Below are 16,707 nucleotides of genomic sequence, written 5' to 3'. Positions count from 1 at the left end.
CTAAGTTCCTGGGCGAAACATTGGAGTTCCAACTCCCTCAAACACAACATCTTTTTTTATGACCTCATTCTTTCACCCGTATGTATCCCCACACACCTACTACATACTCTCACACTGTATATGTAAATATTTTCCATGCGTTCTCGACGTCCTCCATATCACTTAATCTAGCCAACCTTTCCTCCAACAGTTGTATTTATCTTCCACTAAATAATCCTTTCTTTAATTAGTTTGAATCCCCGTGCAGACGGGAAAAAAACTAAGATAAACTTGCCATTATGAGTCTTCGAGCATTGTTCTTTAAGGATCAGTTGTGTTATTCGAGGACCTTTGTGCCACGTAGGGTGTAAATAACAGCCCGGCATTATAATGCTGCTCTATACACATAAGACAACAATTACATTAGAAGCCAGACACACACACACACACACACACACACACACACACACACACACACACACACACACACACACACACACTAGCAAGCGTCCATAGTGATTATGGGGCAAAAAATTCACAAGTTAAGATAAGGCTGTAGCAGAATTATGAAGTCAATTAACAGGGGGCAGTCAGCATGTTGCAATTAACCGAGGACGATCACAGGAAGGCAGTGAACGGGACCTAAGCAACAGAAGCCAATAAATGGCAGCAAGTAAACTGGGGCTAGCCAACAGAAATTATCAACGAGAGTAAGTAGCTATGCACGTGACGTTAAGTTCTAAGATGTTAGATTATTATTATAATCATGGGGAAGCGCTGAACCCGTAGGATTTTACAGCGCATGTGGGGGAGGGGGGTGATGGGAGGTATTCAGGCTTAATTCAGGGAACTGGAGCACAGATACAGTTACCAAGATCAAGAGCCCCTCACCAGCTTCAAGGAACCTCCCTTGAGGGGTCTAAGACGTTAGTTTTATTTATAGCAGTGAATGTTAATTTCATGATGTTGGTGGTCGATTCTTGGATGTTGGTGGTCGATGCTTGGATGTTGGTGGTCGATGCTTGGATGTTGGTGGTCGATGCTTGGATGTTGGTGGTCGACTCTTGGATGCTGGTAGTTTATTTCTGGTTGTTGGTGGCCGATTTCTGGTTGGTTGTAGACTTCTGAACGGTGGTGGTTGGTTTCCTGTTTTTGTTAGTCGACTTCTGGATGTTGGTTGTCGATTAATGGATGACGGTGGTAGTCTTCTGGTTAGTTGTGGTGGATTTATAATAATAATATCTTTATTTGCTACAAGTACATGTACAAGGTATACAGTCCTAGCTGACATCAATGACATGCTACTATATGGAAAGCCGCTTGTTATGCTGAGCATTTCGGGCAAATTAGGTCAGTTTTGTCCCAGGATGCGACCCACACCAGTCGACTAACACCCAGGTACCCATTTTATACTGAAGGGTGAACAGGAACAGCATGTATCTTATGGAAACCACGTACCTAATGTTTTTTCCAGCAGTACCGGAGATTCGAACTCCAGACATTAGTGAGCTGAGTGCTCTAGCGATCGAGCTACGGGACACTCGATGGTGGTTGACTACTTGAAGGGTCTGGTCAACGTTTGGATGGTGGTTACCTGGAGGCTACCTGGAGGGCATTCCGGGGATCAACGTCCCCGCGGCCCGGTCCACGACCAGGCCTCCCGGTGGATCAGGGCCTGATCAACGAGACTGTTACTGCTGGCCGCACGTAATCCAACGTACGAACCACAGCCCGGCTGATCCGGCACCGTCTTTAGGTATCTGTCCAGCTCCCTCTTGAAGACAACCAGGGGTCTTCCTGTAATGCCCCTTATTGCTGGTGAGAGGCTGTTGAACAGTCTTGGGCCCCGGACACTTATTGTGTTTTCTCTTAGTGTGCCAGTGACGCCCCTACTTTTCACTGGGGGTATGTTGCATCGCCTGCCAAGTCTTTTGCTTTCGTATGGAGTGATTGCTGTGTGCATATTAGGGACCAGTCCCTCCAGAATCTTCCAGGTGTAGATTACGATACATCTCTCTCGCCTGCGCTCTAGTGAGTACAAGTCAAGTGCTTCCAGGTGCTCCCAGTAGTTAAGGTGTTTGATGGAACTTATACGTGCAGTAAAGGTTCCCTGTACATTCTCTAGCTCTGCAATTTCACCTGCCTTGAATGGGGATGTTAATGTACAGCAGTATTCCAGCCTAGAAAGAATAAGTGATTTAAAAATGATCATCATTGGCTTAGCATCTCTTGTCTTGAATGTTCTCATTATCCATCCTATCAGTTTCCTAGCAGATGTGATAGTGGCATTGTTGTGGTCCTTGAAGGTGAGGTTTTCGGACATTACCACACCTAGGTCCTTCACATTACTTTTCCTCTCTATTGTGTGATTGGAGTTTGTAGTATACTCAGTTCTAGTTATTATTTCCTCCAGTTTTCCATAACGGAGTAGTTGGAATTTGTCTTCATTGAACATCATATTGTTCTCTGTTGCCCATTGGAAAACTTGGTTTATATCTTCTTGGAGCTTTGCCGTGTCCTCAGTGGATGACACTCTCATGCAGATCCTAGTATCGTCTGCAAAAGATGATACAGTGCTGTGGTTTACATCTCTGTCTATGTCTGATATGAGAATAAGGAACAGGATAGGTGCGAGTACTGTGCCTTGTGGGACAGAGCTCTTCACTATGGCAGCATCTGATTTAACTTTGTTTACCACTACTCTTTGTGTGCGATTGATTAGAAAGTTGAAGATCCATCTGCCTACTTTGCCGGTTATCCCTTTAGCACGCATTTTGTGTGCTATTACACCATGGTCGCACTTGTCAAAGGCTTTTGCAAAGTCTGTGTATACTACATCCGCATTCTGTTTGTTTTCCAGTGTATCTAGGACCATATCATAGTGGTCAAGCAGTTGCGAAAGGCAGGAGCGACCTGCTCTGAAACCATGTTGACCTGGGTTGTGCAATTTTTGGGAGTCTAGGTGTTTGCTATCCTACTTCTTAGAACTCTTTCAAAGATTTTTATGATGTGGGACGTTAAAGCTATTGGTCTATAGTTCTTAGCTACTGCTTTGCTGCCACCTTTATGGAGTGGGGCTATATCTGTTGTTTTTAGTGACTGTGGAATCTCGCCTGTGTCTAAGCTCCTTCTTCATAGCATACTTAGGGCCCGTGAGAGGGGTTTCTTGCAGTTTTTAATGAACACCGAGTTCCACGAGTCTGGGCCTGGGGCTGAGTGCATGGGCCTGTCGTCGATGGCTTTCTCAAAGTCTAGTGGAGTTAAAGTTATGTCATGAATTTGGCCTACATTGGCAGGGTTTTGAGGCTCATTCATGAAAAAATTGTTTGGATCGTCTATCTTTAAACTGGTTAGTGGCTCGCTGAACAGTCATACTGCAATTTCAGTATCTCGCTCATTTCTTTGTTGTCGTCAGTGTAGGATCCATCTTGTCTGAGCAGGGACCCTATACTAGAAGTGGTTTTTGACTTGTTTTTGGCGTATGAAAAGAATTATTTCGAATTTCTTTCAATTTCATTAATCGCTTTTAGCTCCTCTTGTCTCTCCTGGATTCTGTATGAGTCCTTTAACTTCAGCTCAATATTTTCCACTTCCCTGGTTAGCACTACCTTCCGTGTATCAGATAATCTGGCATTCTTGAGGAGCTCAATGGTTCTTTGTCTTCTCCTGTAGAGGGAGCGTCTCTCTCTCTCCAGTTTACTTCTTCTTTTCGTTTGTCTTATAGGAATATACCTTGAACATACTTCAGCTACCAGGAGGGTGATCTTTTCGAGGCATTGGTTAGGGTCCATATAATTTAAGATATCCTCCCAGCATGTTTCATTTAGGGCATAGTTTACCTGATTCCAGATGATGTTCTTGTTGTTGAAGTTGAATTTGGTAAAGGTACCTCATAACTGAATGCATCGTGCCGATCAGGACTCCTGTGCATGCAAGTCTGGACTTCGATTAGATTGTGATCAGAATTTGTTGTTTTTGATATTATTATATTCCTTACCAGGTCCTCATTATTTGTGAAAATAAGGTCCAGTGTGTTCTCCAGTCTTGTTGGCTCCACTATTTGCTGACTTAGGGTGTTTTGTTGCAGAAATTCAGCAGCTCCTGCGTGTGTGACCTTTCATCTGAACTACCTCCAGGGATTATTTCTGCTACGACATTATTTGCTATATTCTTCCATTTTGTGTGTCTTAGATTGAAGTCACCAAGCAGCAAGATGTTTGGGGATGGGGCTGGAAAGTTGTCCAGACAGGAGTCGATTTTTGACAGTTGTTCTTTGAACTGTTGGGAAGTTACATCCGGTGGCATATATACAAGTACAATGACTAAGTTTTGGTTCTCGATTTTTATTGTTATAACTTCAACTACATCATTTGTGGTGTTCAGTATCTCTGTGCAAATGAGCGACTCTTTGACATACAGGCCAACCCTCCCTTGTTGCCTGTTGGTGGTGTCAGAAGGTTAAGGGTCGCATTCTGAATGTTGGTGTCGACTTCTTGGTGGTGGAAGGAGACATTGTTCAGAAGATCGACCTGTAACCAATAGCTGTCGTCCGGGAGTGTTTTGTTAGGCTGAGGAATAAAAAATGATTGGATAAATATAATGATAAATAGAACAAATGTAATATAAAAATATATAATTTAATCCTTCAGGTTTACTGGACAAACACAATTGTATAATATAAACCTATGTCCAGGGACGGATCTATTATGACACTAATGACACTTAAGTTTCAGGGCCCCTAATCCTTGAGGGGCCCTAGATGCGATTTTATTTATTTATTTATGTATTTATTAATTTGAACATGATACAGAAAAGTACAAAAGAATACAATTAGTGCAGCATGCCAAAGCCCCTTGTATACAGAGCATTATGGGCAGGCTTAAAATTAACTTAAGATTAACTAAGCATTCCTAAACATTATTGTAAACAGATAACAATTAAGCTCTAGTGAGTATTACAAAGACAGGTCATATGGTTGCATGCATTGCTGTACATTCAGTAGAATGTCATTAAAAAATAATAAAGTTTGATTGGGTCTCAGGTTAAATATTTCTGTGATACAATTATGAGAAACATTTAAGTTATACAATTTATAAGATACAATTATTCAGTATTTATTTGGTTGTGGGTGAGTAAGTGATTTTTGAAAAGAGACTTGAATTTATAAACAGATAATGTTTCTTTTATATTCATTGGTAATGAATTCCAGATTTTAGGGCCTTTTATGTGCATTGAGTTTTTGCATAGCGTGAGATGGACACGAGGAACATCAAAGAGTGATCTGTGCCTTGTGTTATGGTCATGTGTTCTGTTGAGGTTGCTGTATGAGTTTTCTTTTTAATAATAATAATAATAATAATAATAATAATAATAATAATAATAATAATAATAATAATAATAATAATAATAATAATAAGAATATAGTGTAATTCAATACAAAATAAGTTAAAGTAAAAATTAAAAGGTTATTAAAGTATTATGTAGGTTAGTCGTATACGAAAAACAGAAGAAAACACGCCATCTAGAATGCAATGCGCAGTACTTCAGCTTATTTGTGAGAAACACCTAATTGAAGTGTTCCCTAATATTAATAACAAGTGCGCTTACTGTACTTGACAATGTCTATCACGATCTGTGAAGCAGAAAGGAATTTTTCAAAGTTATCCTTTATCAATGAACAAATTTCGGTGTACCATGACTGAAGAGCGTTTAAATTCTTTATGCATTTTGTCTCTGGAAAATGACATGGCAAGGAAGCTCTCATATGACAAAACTGTAAGTGAATATGTTACTAGGGTAAAAAAAACAAAACAATAAAAAAGTATTTTGTAAAATATGCTTCATATAGTATTCTCATAGGTGTCTAAAATAAGACTGTACTGACTGTGGTCTTTTCTATTTTTTCCATCATTCTAATTTGCAGCATGCATATATATAACATTTTTCTAATTTTCATCATCCCCATAACTCGAAACTATAAGGCACAGGAAATTTTTATACACACTAGGAACGTGTAGTTACTAGTGTGGGTAAGATATAAACAACTATTGGAGGATAGATGGGCTAATGAGAGCATAGGCAATGGGGTCGAAGAGGTATGGGATAGGTTTAAAAATGTAGTGTTAGAGTGTTCAGCAGAAGTTTGTGGTTGCAGGAAAGTGGGTGCGGGAGGGAAGAGGAGCGATTGGTGGAATGATGATGTAAAGAGAGTAGTAAGGGAGAAAAAGTTAACATATGAGAAGTTTTTACAAAGTAGAAGTGATGCAAGGAAGAAGGAGTATATGGAGAAGAAGAGAGAGAGGTTAAGAGAGTGGTTAAGCAATGTAAAAAGAGTAAGTTTATTCAGGTATACACAAATACAGTTACATAGAATTATCATACATAGCAGCATATGTGTAGAGAACCTGGGATAACCCAAAAAAGTCAGACAGTGACTTATTTCCATTGGGGTCCTTTTACCTTATTATTATAATGTAAGGGTTATAATATTTTCTTATTATTCTATAATGAAGATAAAATCTTATTATCATACTAAAAAGACTATCTACTACACCAAGGTCATTAAGACTATCTACAATACGAGGGTCATTACTAGGAATAAGGTAAAATTTACACGTATGTTAGCTAAAAAATAGAAAATCATTCCCCTCCCTTTCTGTAGCTACATTCATCAGACACCTTTTGGCACTCTTCTTGAACTGGTTCATGCTATGACTGGCTTTGACATGTGCGGGCAGTCTGTTCCATTCCTTTATTGCTGTACATTATTATTATTATAATCAAGGGGAAGCGCTAAACCCGGAGGATTATACAGCGCCTGGGGGGGGGATGTGGAAGGCATTCAGGCTTAATTCGGGGAACTGGAGCACAGATCTAATTCCCTAAATCAAGAGCCCCTCACCAACATCAAGGAACCTTCCTTGAGGGGTATTGCTGTACAATAAAAGGTGTTTGAAGCCTGGCCAATGACTGTGGCTACTACAAAGTTGTGCTCTCTCCCCCTAGTACTATGATTGCTTTGGTTCCCAACCTTGACAAAATTGACAGCAAGATATTCTTGACACTGTGAGCAATTTATAAACATGATTTAGCTTCAGTTGTTTTACTCTGTCTTCAACATTCAGCATATCCAACTGCTGTAATTCATCCTACCTACATGTTCTCTTGGTCTCAGCCCCAGGATGAATCTTACGATTTTGTTCTGGGTGAGTTGCAGTCCATCTTTCAGTTTTTTTTGTCATGGAAGAGTACCATGAAGAGCGAGCGTAATCCATATGGCATTGTATAAGGGCTAGACATAGGGTCCTGCGAGCCTCAGTAGGTAGACACTGTGCTTGTCTATACAGGAACTTCAGTCTGGCATTCGCTTTCTTTACTACACTGTTCCCTATCAATTCTCCTGACATGCATGGGTCAAAGGGGATTCCCAGATATTTTACTGATGAAACCAAAGTGATGGGCTCCCCATTACACTGGACATTAAAATTATTTACCCTTCTCAGTTTATGTTTCGTGCCAAAGAGAATGGCTTCAGTTTTCCCGAGGTGTAATGATAGTTTGTTGTCTACTAACCATTTGCTGCAGGACTCCAGTTCCAGTGTTAAAACATTAGCTATATCTTGTGGGTCTTTACCTGACACTAACAGGGCACTGTCATCTGCATACAGTAGGAGTTTGCACTTGACACTGATAGGCATGTCATTGACATAACATAAGAATAATAAGGGACCCAGAATACTACCTTGGGGAACTCCACATGCTGTCGGCAGGGGTTCTGATTCCGTTTTGTTGATTTTGACAATTTGTCTCCTGTTGCTAAGGTAGGACTTAAACCAGTCTACAGAACCTATACCGATAGCTTGAAGTTTCTTACATAATATATTGTGGTTGATAGTATCGAAGGCCTTTTGCAGGTCTAAGGTTACCATACCTATGAGGTTCCCCTTTATCATTTCAGTTCTCAGGTAATCCATCAGATTAATTAGGGAGGTGTCGGTTGAGTAAGATCTAAAGCCCGATTGATAGCTATGGAGAATGTTGTTGTCATTGAGGTACTTAACTACTTGAGAGTACACCGCCCTCTCTAGAATTTTGGATATTATACCGAGTATACTAACAGGCCTATAGTTGCTGACATCAGACCTACTATTTTTCTTGAAGATAGGAGTAACTCTGGTCTCCTTGAACCCCTCAGGTACGGTATTAGTGGTGATTGATAGATTTATTATGTGAGCAATGAGGATTGACAGTTCAGAAGCACCATCTTTTAGGAACTTGGACGGGATGTTATCAGGGCCAGTGCTCTTAGTTGGGTTTAACCTGCTTAGTTCTTTTTGAATAAAGTCATGAGATACACTTACTAGTTGACAACTGTTTGGGGTTACCCCTTTATTGGTATAGTATGTTTGAAACTTATCAGAGTCTGTGTTAAAGGTATTTGATGCAGCTGGTAGTTTACTTACTAGTGTTGATGCAACAGATGTGTAGTAGGAATTAAAGCAATTTGCCACCTTAGATGTTTCGTGGCATACCTCATTATCGATAGTGAGTACTATGTTAGACCTATCTACTGGCTTATGGCTATACCCCAACTGTTTTAGTTGTTGCCAGAGCTTTCTGGGGTTATGCTTATACTCTTCAATTTTTGAGCAATAGTGCTTTGCCTTTGCTCCTTTTATAAGTCTCTGTACTCTGTTCCTCACCCTCTGGAATTCATTTAGTGCTGCAATATCCTGTCTATTTGCTTTAAATCTTTTTAGCAGCTGGTCTCTGAATTTCATATTATCTAATATCTCAGTAGTCATCCAGGGTTCAGTTCTTCGTTTAATCCTAACCTCTTTAACTGGTACAATATTATCAAGGATGGTAGTGAATATTGTTTTGAATTTTTCCCAGGCATCGTTTACGTCCGTGAAACTTGTTATCTCTATCCACTCACAATTGTGTAGCCTATTTACCAGTCTTTATTTACTGTAGTTTCTAGTTGACCTCATTTTTATTGTCCTGTGTAGGCCTATCCTATCCCTAGTGATTTTCCTGGTGCAGTAAATGATGAAATGATCACTAAGACCTGTGGTAATGACGCCTGACTGACTAATGTTCTCAGAGCGGTTACAAAGTATGTGGTCAATTAGGGTGGCTGAGAACTGTGTGATCCGGGTTGGTGTATTAATTAGTTGAGTGTAACTATTTAAACCTAGAATTTGCTTATACCTTTTGCATAGCCCGTTATTTTGCTGCTGAAAACAGATATTGAAGTCGCCCAGTATTATTGTCTCGCAATTGTTTTCAAGTCCGGACAATACTCTGGAAAAGTCTTCTAAGATCTGGTCCTGGGTAGGAGAGCGGTAACTAGTTCCTACTAAGATGGGTTTGGTCTTGGGAAGCAGCACTTCAAACCATAGAATCTCCAGTTTATTGTTATTTAAATCAGGTCTTGGGTTATAAGCTAAGTCATTTCTAATGTAGGCCCATACTCCACCACCCTTTCTGTTCCTATCTAAGCGTTTTATATTTTAACCATCTATTTTGACCTCGTCGTCAGTCACCGTATCATCCAACCAGGATTCAGAGATGGTTATAACTGTCGCCCTAATTTTGTTAGCTAGAATCTTAATCTCTGCTAATTTAGGAAGAAGTGATCTTGCGTTGACATGAATAAAGTGAAGGCCTGTTTTCATAAAACAATTATAATCACCAATATATGGCAATGGGTCATTTGTATTAAAATTAGGTAAATCAGTGTCATCATTGCTAAAGGGTAACTGTGCCAAAGTGCATTTGTTACACACAAAATGAATTCTGGCACCGTTGCTATAATTGTACATACATCCATCATACACCCACCCCTTACACATTTTACATAAGGTGCCTTTTCTGTTTTTCATGCGTACTTTAGTACAGTGTATGCACATGTTTGGTAGTGTTTGAGATAATAATGGCTGTATCGTCTCACATTGACCTATGTATGCATTATATATGGAGTTAAGGTTATCATTCCTAGCTACTAGACCATCATTATCACCGTCATTTATCTGTCTGTTTTGCCTGTGCACAATAGTTTGAGGTCCTGGATTAATTTGGATATCACCACTTAAGAGCACTACAATAAGAGCTGTGTGCCACTGTTTTTGTTTGGGTATGCGGTGTTGCCATACCTTGCGGCGATAGTGACATTTACTTTTCTGGTAGGATGGCAACTGTTGGGCTTTTACTGTCCAGGGCGCTGTTACTCCATTCACCTTCTCCAGCCCCCATGACTGATTTCTTTCTTTATGGAATTGAAGAAGAAAGATAAATATAATTATGGCAAATGAGAGAGTGGGTGAGATGTTATCAACAAATTTTGTTGAAAATAAGAAAAAGTTTTGGAGTGAGATTAACAAGTTAAGGAAGCCTAGAGAACAAATGGATTTGTCAGTTAAAAAAAGGAGAGGAGAGTTATTAAATGGAAAGTTAGAGGTATTGGGAAGATGGAGGGAATATTTTGAGGAATTGTTGAATGTTGATGAAGATAGGGAAGTTATGATTTCGTGTATAGGGCAAGGAGGAATAACATCTTGTAGGAGTGAGGAAGAGCCAGTTGTGAGTGTGGGGGAAGTTCGTGAGGCAGTAGGTAAAATGAAAGGGGGTAAGGCAGCTGGGATTGATGGGATAAAGATAGAAATGTTAAAATCAGGTGGGGATATAGTTTTGGAGTGGTTGGTGCTATTATTTAATAAATGTATGGAAGAGGGTAAGGTACCTAGGGATTGGCAGAGAGCATGCATAGTTCCTTTGTATAAAGGCAAAGGGGACAAAAGAGAGTGCAAAAATTATAGGGGGATAAGTCTGTTGAGTATACCTGGTAAAGTGTATGGTAGAGTTATTATTGAAAGAATTAAGAGTAAGACGGAGAATAGGATAGCAGATGAACAAGGAGGCTTTAGGAAAGGTAGGGGATATGTGGACCAGGTGTTTACAGTGAAACATGTAAGTGAACAGTATTTAGATAAGGCTAAAGAGGTTTTTGTGGCACTTATGGATTTGGAAAAGGCGTATGACAGGGTTAATAGAGGGGCAATGTGGCATATGTTGCAGATGTACGGTATAGGAGGTAGGTTACTGAAAGCAGTGAAGAGTTTTTACAAGGATAGTGAGGCTCAAGTTAGAGTATGTAGGAAAGAGGAAGATTATTTCCCAGTAAAAGTAGGCCTTAGACAAGGATGTGTGATGTCACCGTGGTTGTTCAATATATTTATAGATGGGGTTGTAAGAGAAGTAAATGCGAGGGTCTTGGCAAGAGGTGTGGAGTTAAAAGATAAAAAATCACACATAAAGTGAGAGTTGTCACAGTTGCTCTTTGCTGATGACACTGTGCTCTTGGGAGATTCTGAAGAGAAGCTGCAGAGGTTGGTGGATGAATTTGGTAGGGTATGTAAAAGAAGAAAATTGAAAGTGAATACAGGAAAGAGTAAGGTTATGAGGAAAACAAAAAGATTAGGTGATGAAAGATTGGATATCAGATTGGAAGGAGAGAGTATGGAGGAGGTGAATGTATTCAGATATTTGGGAGTAGACGTGTCAGCGGATGGGTCTATGAAAGATGAGGTGAATCATAGAATTGATGAGGGGAAAAAGGGTGAGCGGTGCACTTAGGAGTCTGTGGAGACAAAGAACTTTGTCCTTGGAAGCAAAGAGGGGAATGTATGAGAGTATAGTTTTACCAACGCTCTTATATGGTTGTGAAGCATGGGTGATGAATGTTGCAGTGAGGAGAAGGCTGGAGGCAGTGGAGATGTCATGTCTGAGGGCAATGTGTGGTGTGAATATAATGCAGAGAATTCGTAGTTTGGAAGTTAGGAGGAGGTGCGGGATTACCAAAACTGTTGTCCAGAGGGCTGAGGAAGGGTTGTTGAGGTGGTTCGGACATGTAGAGAGAATGGAGCGAAACAGAAGGACTTCAAGAGTGTATCAGTCTGTAGTGGAAGGAAGGCGGGGTAGGGGTCGGCCTAGGAAAGGTTGGAGGGAGGGGGTAAATGAGGTTTTGTGTGCGAGGGGCTTGGCCTTCCAGCGGGCATGCGTGAGCGTGTTTGATAGGAGTGAATGGAGACAAATGGTTTTTAATACTTGACGTGCTGTTGGAGTGTGAGCAAAGTAACATTTATGAAGGGATTCAGGGAAACCGGCAGGCCGGACTTGAGTCCTGGAGATGGGAAGTACAGTGCCTGCACTCTGAAGGAGGGGTGTTAATGTTGCAGTTTAAAAACTGTAGTGTAAAGCACCCTTTTGGCAAGACAGTGATGGAGTGAATGATGGTGAAAGTTTTTCTTTTTCGGGCCACCCTGCCTTGGTGGGAATCGGCCAGTGTGCTAATAAAAATAATAATAGTAACGTTGACACATGAGATAATCAAGTACAGCAGTTTTAATCAAAATCTGAAATGTAGTGGTTAAATTAAAAAAAAAAAATGTGATCTGTCGTGGAACCCTCAATGAAGAAGATAACAATGGTTACCCAGACCTCGTTGCTGGTTACGAAGGGACTCCCATAACAGCTCAAGCTTCAGGACCCCAAAAATGTAGGTCCACCACTGCCTGCGTTAGTAAACTTGTGTTACATTTTATTTAGTAAACTTAGCTCGAGCAACTGAGAATCACAACTGTGTGGAGGCGAAGCGTTCCACCAATAAAATCACCCAAATGTTGTACGTGTCTTATTTATGAACTGTCGCTGTTGGATACCACTAATATAAAGACATAGTTAATTTAATTTTTTTGACTTCTTATCCTCATTACCTGTTCTAAATAGGTTGAAGTCTGATTGTAACAGGCGTATGTATGACGCCAGAGAAAGATATGTATAAATTATTGACTAAGGAATTAATGTTAAACTTTTGAACTGGAACTAATGTAGGTGTGAGCACCGTTAACATCATTCCATCATTATTACCAGAGTAATGATGATCGAATGAGTGCGCTAGCTCGATCGCTAGCGCACTCAGCTCACACACTGAGGTCCGGGGTTCAATTCCGCGGTAGGGCAGGAAACATTAGGACGTGTTTCCTTAAGGCACCTACTGTCCATGTTAACCCATCAGTAAAATGGGTACCTGGGTGTTAGTCGACTGGTGTGGGTCGCATCCTGGGACAAAAATTTACCTAATTTGCCCGAAATGCTCTGCATAACAAGCAGCTTTGTATATATTGTATATAGTATACAGCTATGGTCTGTATATCTTGTAAAAATAAAGATACTATTATTATTATTATTATTTTATAATCATGGGGAAGCGCTAAACCCGTAGAATTATACAGCTCATTTGGGGGGGGGATGGAAGGTATTCAGGCTCAATTCAGGGAACCGGAGCACAGATCCAATTCCTTAGATCAAGAGCCTCTCACCAGCGTCAAGGAACCTCCCTCGAGGGGGAAGGAAGGAGAAGAGAAACTGATGCAGTAACTAGAGAGTTGTGTAGAGGTGCGACATCTTAAAGGATGTTTTTGTCGGCATGGTTTTTTTTAGGAAGCTTCAGTGTATCTCTGGGGAAGCCCAGATGATCGTTAACACGTCTGAGGCGAGTCTCTGAGGCTGGGGAAGCCCAGATGATCGTTAACACGTCTGAGGCGAGTCTCTGAGGCTGGGAAAGCCCAGATGATCGTTAACACGTCTGAGGCGAGTCTCTGAGGCTGGGGAAGCCCAGATGATCGTTAACACGTCTGAGGCGAGTCTCTGAGGCTGGGGAAGCCCAGATGATCGTTAACACGTCTGAGGCGAGTCTCTGAGGCCACCTGGAGGTCACAGTAACTTCTCTGATATTCAACTCGTTCACCTTTCATCAACTGTTCCTGAACATTTCTCGCACTACACCTGCATCCTTCCCATAGAAACTTCACAGCCAAATTTTTCACACATCGAGTGATATATCTCTCCACTTATGATCAAGTATATACCAAACAGCTTAGTTTTTTACTTGCTCTTCTAATTGATGCTGGGTTCCACTGTTTGAGTAATCCTTTTGAGTTTACATACAATGTAAGTAAAAAGTAAGTTTATTCAGGTATACATAAATACAGTCACATCGATTATCATATGTGTACAGAACTTAGGATAGCTCAAAAAAGTCAAAGTGATTTATTTCCATTCGGGTCTTTATATTTCCATTGTGTGGAATTTTTTTTTACATAATTTCCTAAATGTAGAATATATAAATGAATAATATAATAATTTTGTATTAAAATGTGATGCTATTTGAACCCTTCAAGAAATTTCGAGTGAAGCCGGGAGGAGACGCCATACTGAATTTAATGCGTGAATACTGGACTGAATTGTGCACTGTAATCAGGCATTCTCGAAGGTCAGTTGGGTTTTTCTGCCTGAATTTGTAATAGGAACCCGTGTTAATGTCTCCTGCTGAAGAATTGGGACAGGAAATTTGTGGGACTTCAAGAATTACGTGTGGATGGTGGAAGATAAGGGATAACCATCACTCACAGGGAAGTGCAACATTAGTCCTTTTATTTAGATCTCTAGCTGGCCAGTGTAGGGTCTAGGTGTCAGGCAGGTGGTGTGATCCATCTACAGTAATTAAATGGTAAGTGGTAATGTGAATTCCTTTTCTAATAACACTGATAATTTATATTAATTATATTATGTGTACCCAGCAAGCCTAATCATATACATTTCACAACTTTAATTTACCAGAGTAGCTGGTTTCAATATTATAATTCTTAATTAAATGTCAGGTCTAGCTTTTTGTGAGGGTTGGGAAGTGGGCATCGAGGGAGTGACAGTTCGATGACCTGCTGTGACTAAGTCCCACTTACCTCACCCCCAAATTACTTGCATGTAATAATTCAGGTAATACCCTGTGGACCTCCTTCAGGTAATTTGCTCACATAATAATAATTCACAATATATTGGATTACTAAACGAGAAAAAATAATCATAAGTTTAAACGCTAGAGCCTCATCTCGGAAAACCGAATTCAGTACCAGCAAACCAGTGATCGCTGCTGCGCTGCCTCACCAAGTATTCCATACCAACATTGGATCTTAGACATTACCTTTAAGCCACATTTAGGCCACAGTACCGGCGGTTACCCAATCTTTACGTGACTACCGACACCACCGTTCAGTCACCGATGAACTGGTCAACTTACTGGCAGACTCATATCAGGTGATTTCCCTGATGAATAAACCAACAATATTGACTCGGTTTGATCCAAGGAAGTAGAGGTTAGTTTTAATTCCTTGCGTCAAGAGTGCCTCACCGGCATCATGGAACCTGCCTTGAAGGGTGACGTCATTACCTGCGCTCTCTCTAGCCTACCCTTGTACTAAGTTGATCTTTCCCTAACCATCGTCTTTAGTTTCTTTACTTTCACCTCTTATTCTCTGATGCCATTCTCATTGTACCCCATTTATCTCTTATTTTCACTGTAGGTACTAGTAAACAAGCTGACCTATCTGTTGCCCTTAAAAAGATGCTCCTCCGGGAGTCTACCCATCGACCTTTTTTATGTACTACTTATTACATTCCCTAGCAAACTGCCGTCGCTGTACGCTAAAATCATATCATGTGTACCTAATAAGTAAAATCAATATTAATAATCTTTCACCATATGTAGATGACATTTACTGTAGAGGCCTGGTCACAGACCGGGCCGCGGGGGCGTTGACCCCCGGAACTCTCTCCAGGTAAACTGCTAAAAGCATTTGCCTGGATAATTCAAAATTTCCAGGAAAGAATTGCAAGAATTTCGACTAAAAATTTAAAATTTTAATGTTTGCTTTACAAAGCAAATGTTTCAGCGGTTTTTATCTTGTGAATTGCCTGCAAAATTAGAGTTGCTTGAGGCGTTCGACCCATCAAAAGAGCTTTGTGATAGAATGTGACAAACAAACAAACAAACAAACAAAAAAGATGGTATAGTGATGAATGTATAGTTGAATGTACTATTTCCTCTATTTCAATGTTTTAGTTAGATGTAATGTAAGTTAAATATATATATTTTTATATTTTTTTTTAAGATTTTTATAGGGTTTATGTAGTGGTATAAAATATGGTACATTTTTGTTTTTTGGTACCTTTTCGTGAAAATTTGGTACTATTACAGAACAAATTTTGTCAGCCCTGCTCCCAGCAGTTAACTCACTACCTCTCTTACGAGTTACATCAAGCATTCTCCCTGGCTGTTGATTCATGGTGAACGTAAGCTTAGTCTTACTCCGCCATCTCTCTCGTATTAGTCTCTGGATTGTGTAGAGTACGTCTCCGTGGGTGAGACGGAACGTAATACTCGTCACTCTGTGAAACCATTTTTGTACGGACTTGTCGGTACCTGAGAGTCTTATAATTATAGAAGGTATACCTAGATATATATTAACAGAAGTGTAGTAGAGAAGGCCTGAGCTTGCTACCACCTGCAGTTCACAAGACTGCCATCCCCACAAGCCCCTTTGGGGTGGGGCAGATGGTAGACCAGAGGCCTAGCTTCTCCCTTCGAGCCCCGTGAGGGCGGGGACTGTGGCTAGGCCTGGGGACACTTGGTCCCAAAGATGAAGGGGCACTTGTGCCTCCTTCCATGGGAGACCTAGGTCTCGAGATACTCCCCAGATAGGGAGCCAAGGCCGGGTCACCACTATTTGGAAAAGACCCGGGTCGGGAGAGTACCGGCGAATAAGAAAAAAAATAACAGAATTGTAGGAGCATGACCCCTTATTTAAGTCAAATGTCTTAACTTTATAT

At 40.5% G+C, this 16,707-nt stretch overlaps 1 protein-coding gene across 1 annotated transcript in view; it reads right to left on the bottom strand.

Annotated features, from left to right (window-relative positions):
* Window positions 1–4,389: 4,389 nt before the first annotated feature.
* Window positions 4,390–16,707, bottom strand: part of LOC128696625 (cingulin-like) — a 31,369-nt gene continuing 19,051 nt past the window's right edge. Inside the window, exon 8 of the mRNA XM_053787937.2 lies at window positions 4,390–4,547. The gene's annotated coding sequence lies outside the window, so the exon portion shown is untranslated. The remainder of the gene's footprint in view (window positions 4,548–16,707) is intronic.

Source organism: Cherax quadricarinatus, chromosome 46 (assembly GCF_038502225.1).
Source record: "Cherax quadricarinatus isolate ZL_2023a chromosome 46, ASM3850222v1, whole genome shotgun sequence".
Lineage (NCBI taxonomy): Eukaryota > Metazoa > Arthropoda > Malacostraca > Decapoda > Parastacidae > Cherax > Cherax quadricarinatus.
Note: the sequence above shows the minus strand (reverse complement) of the source record. Positions and strands in the feature narration are given on the sequence as shown.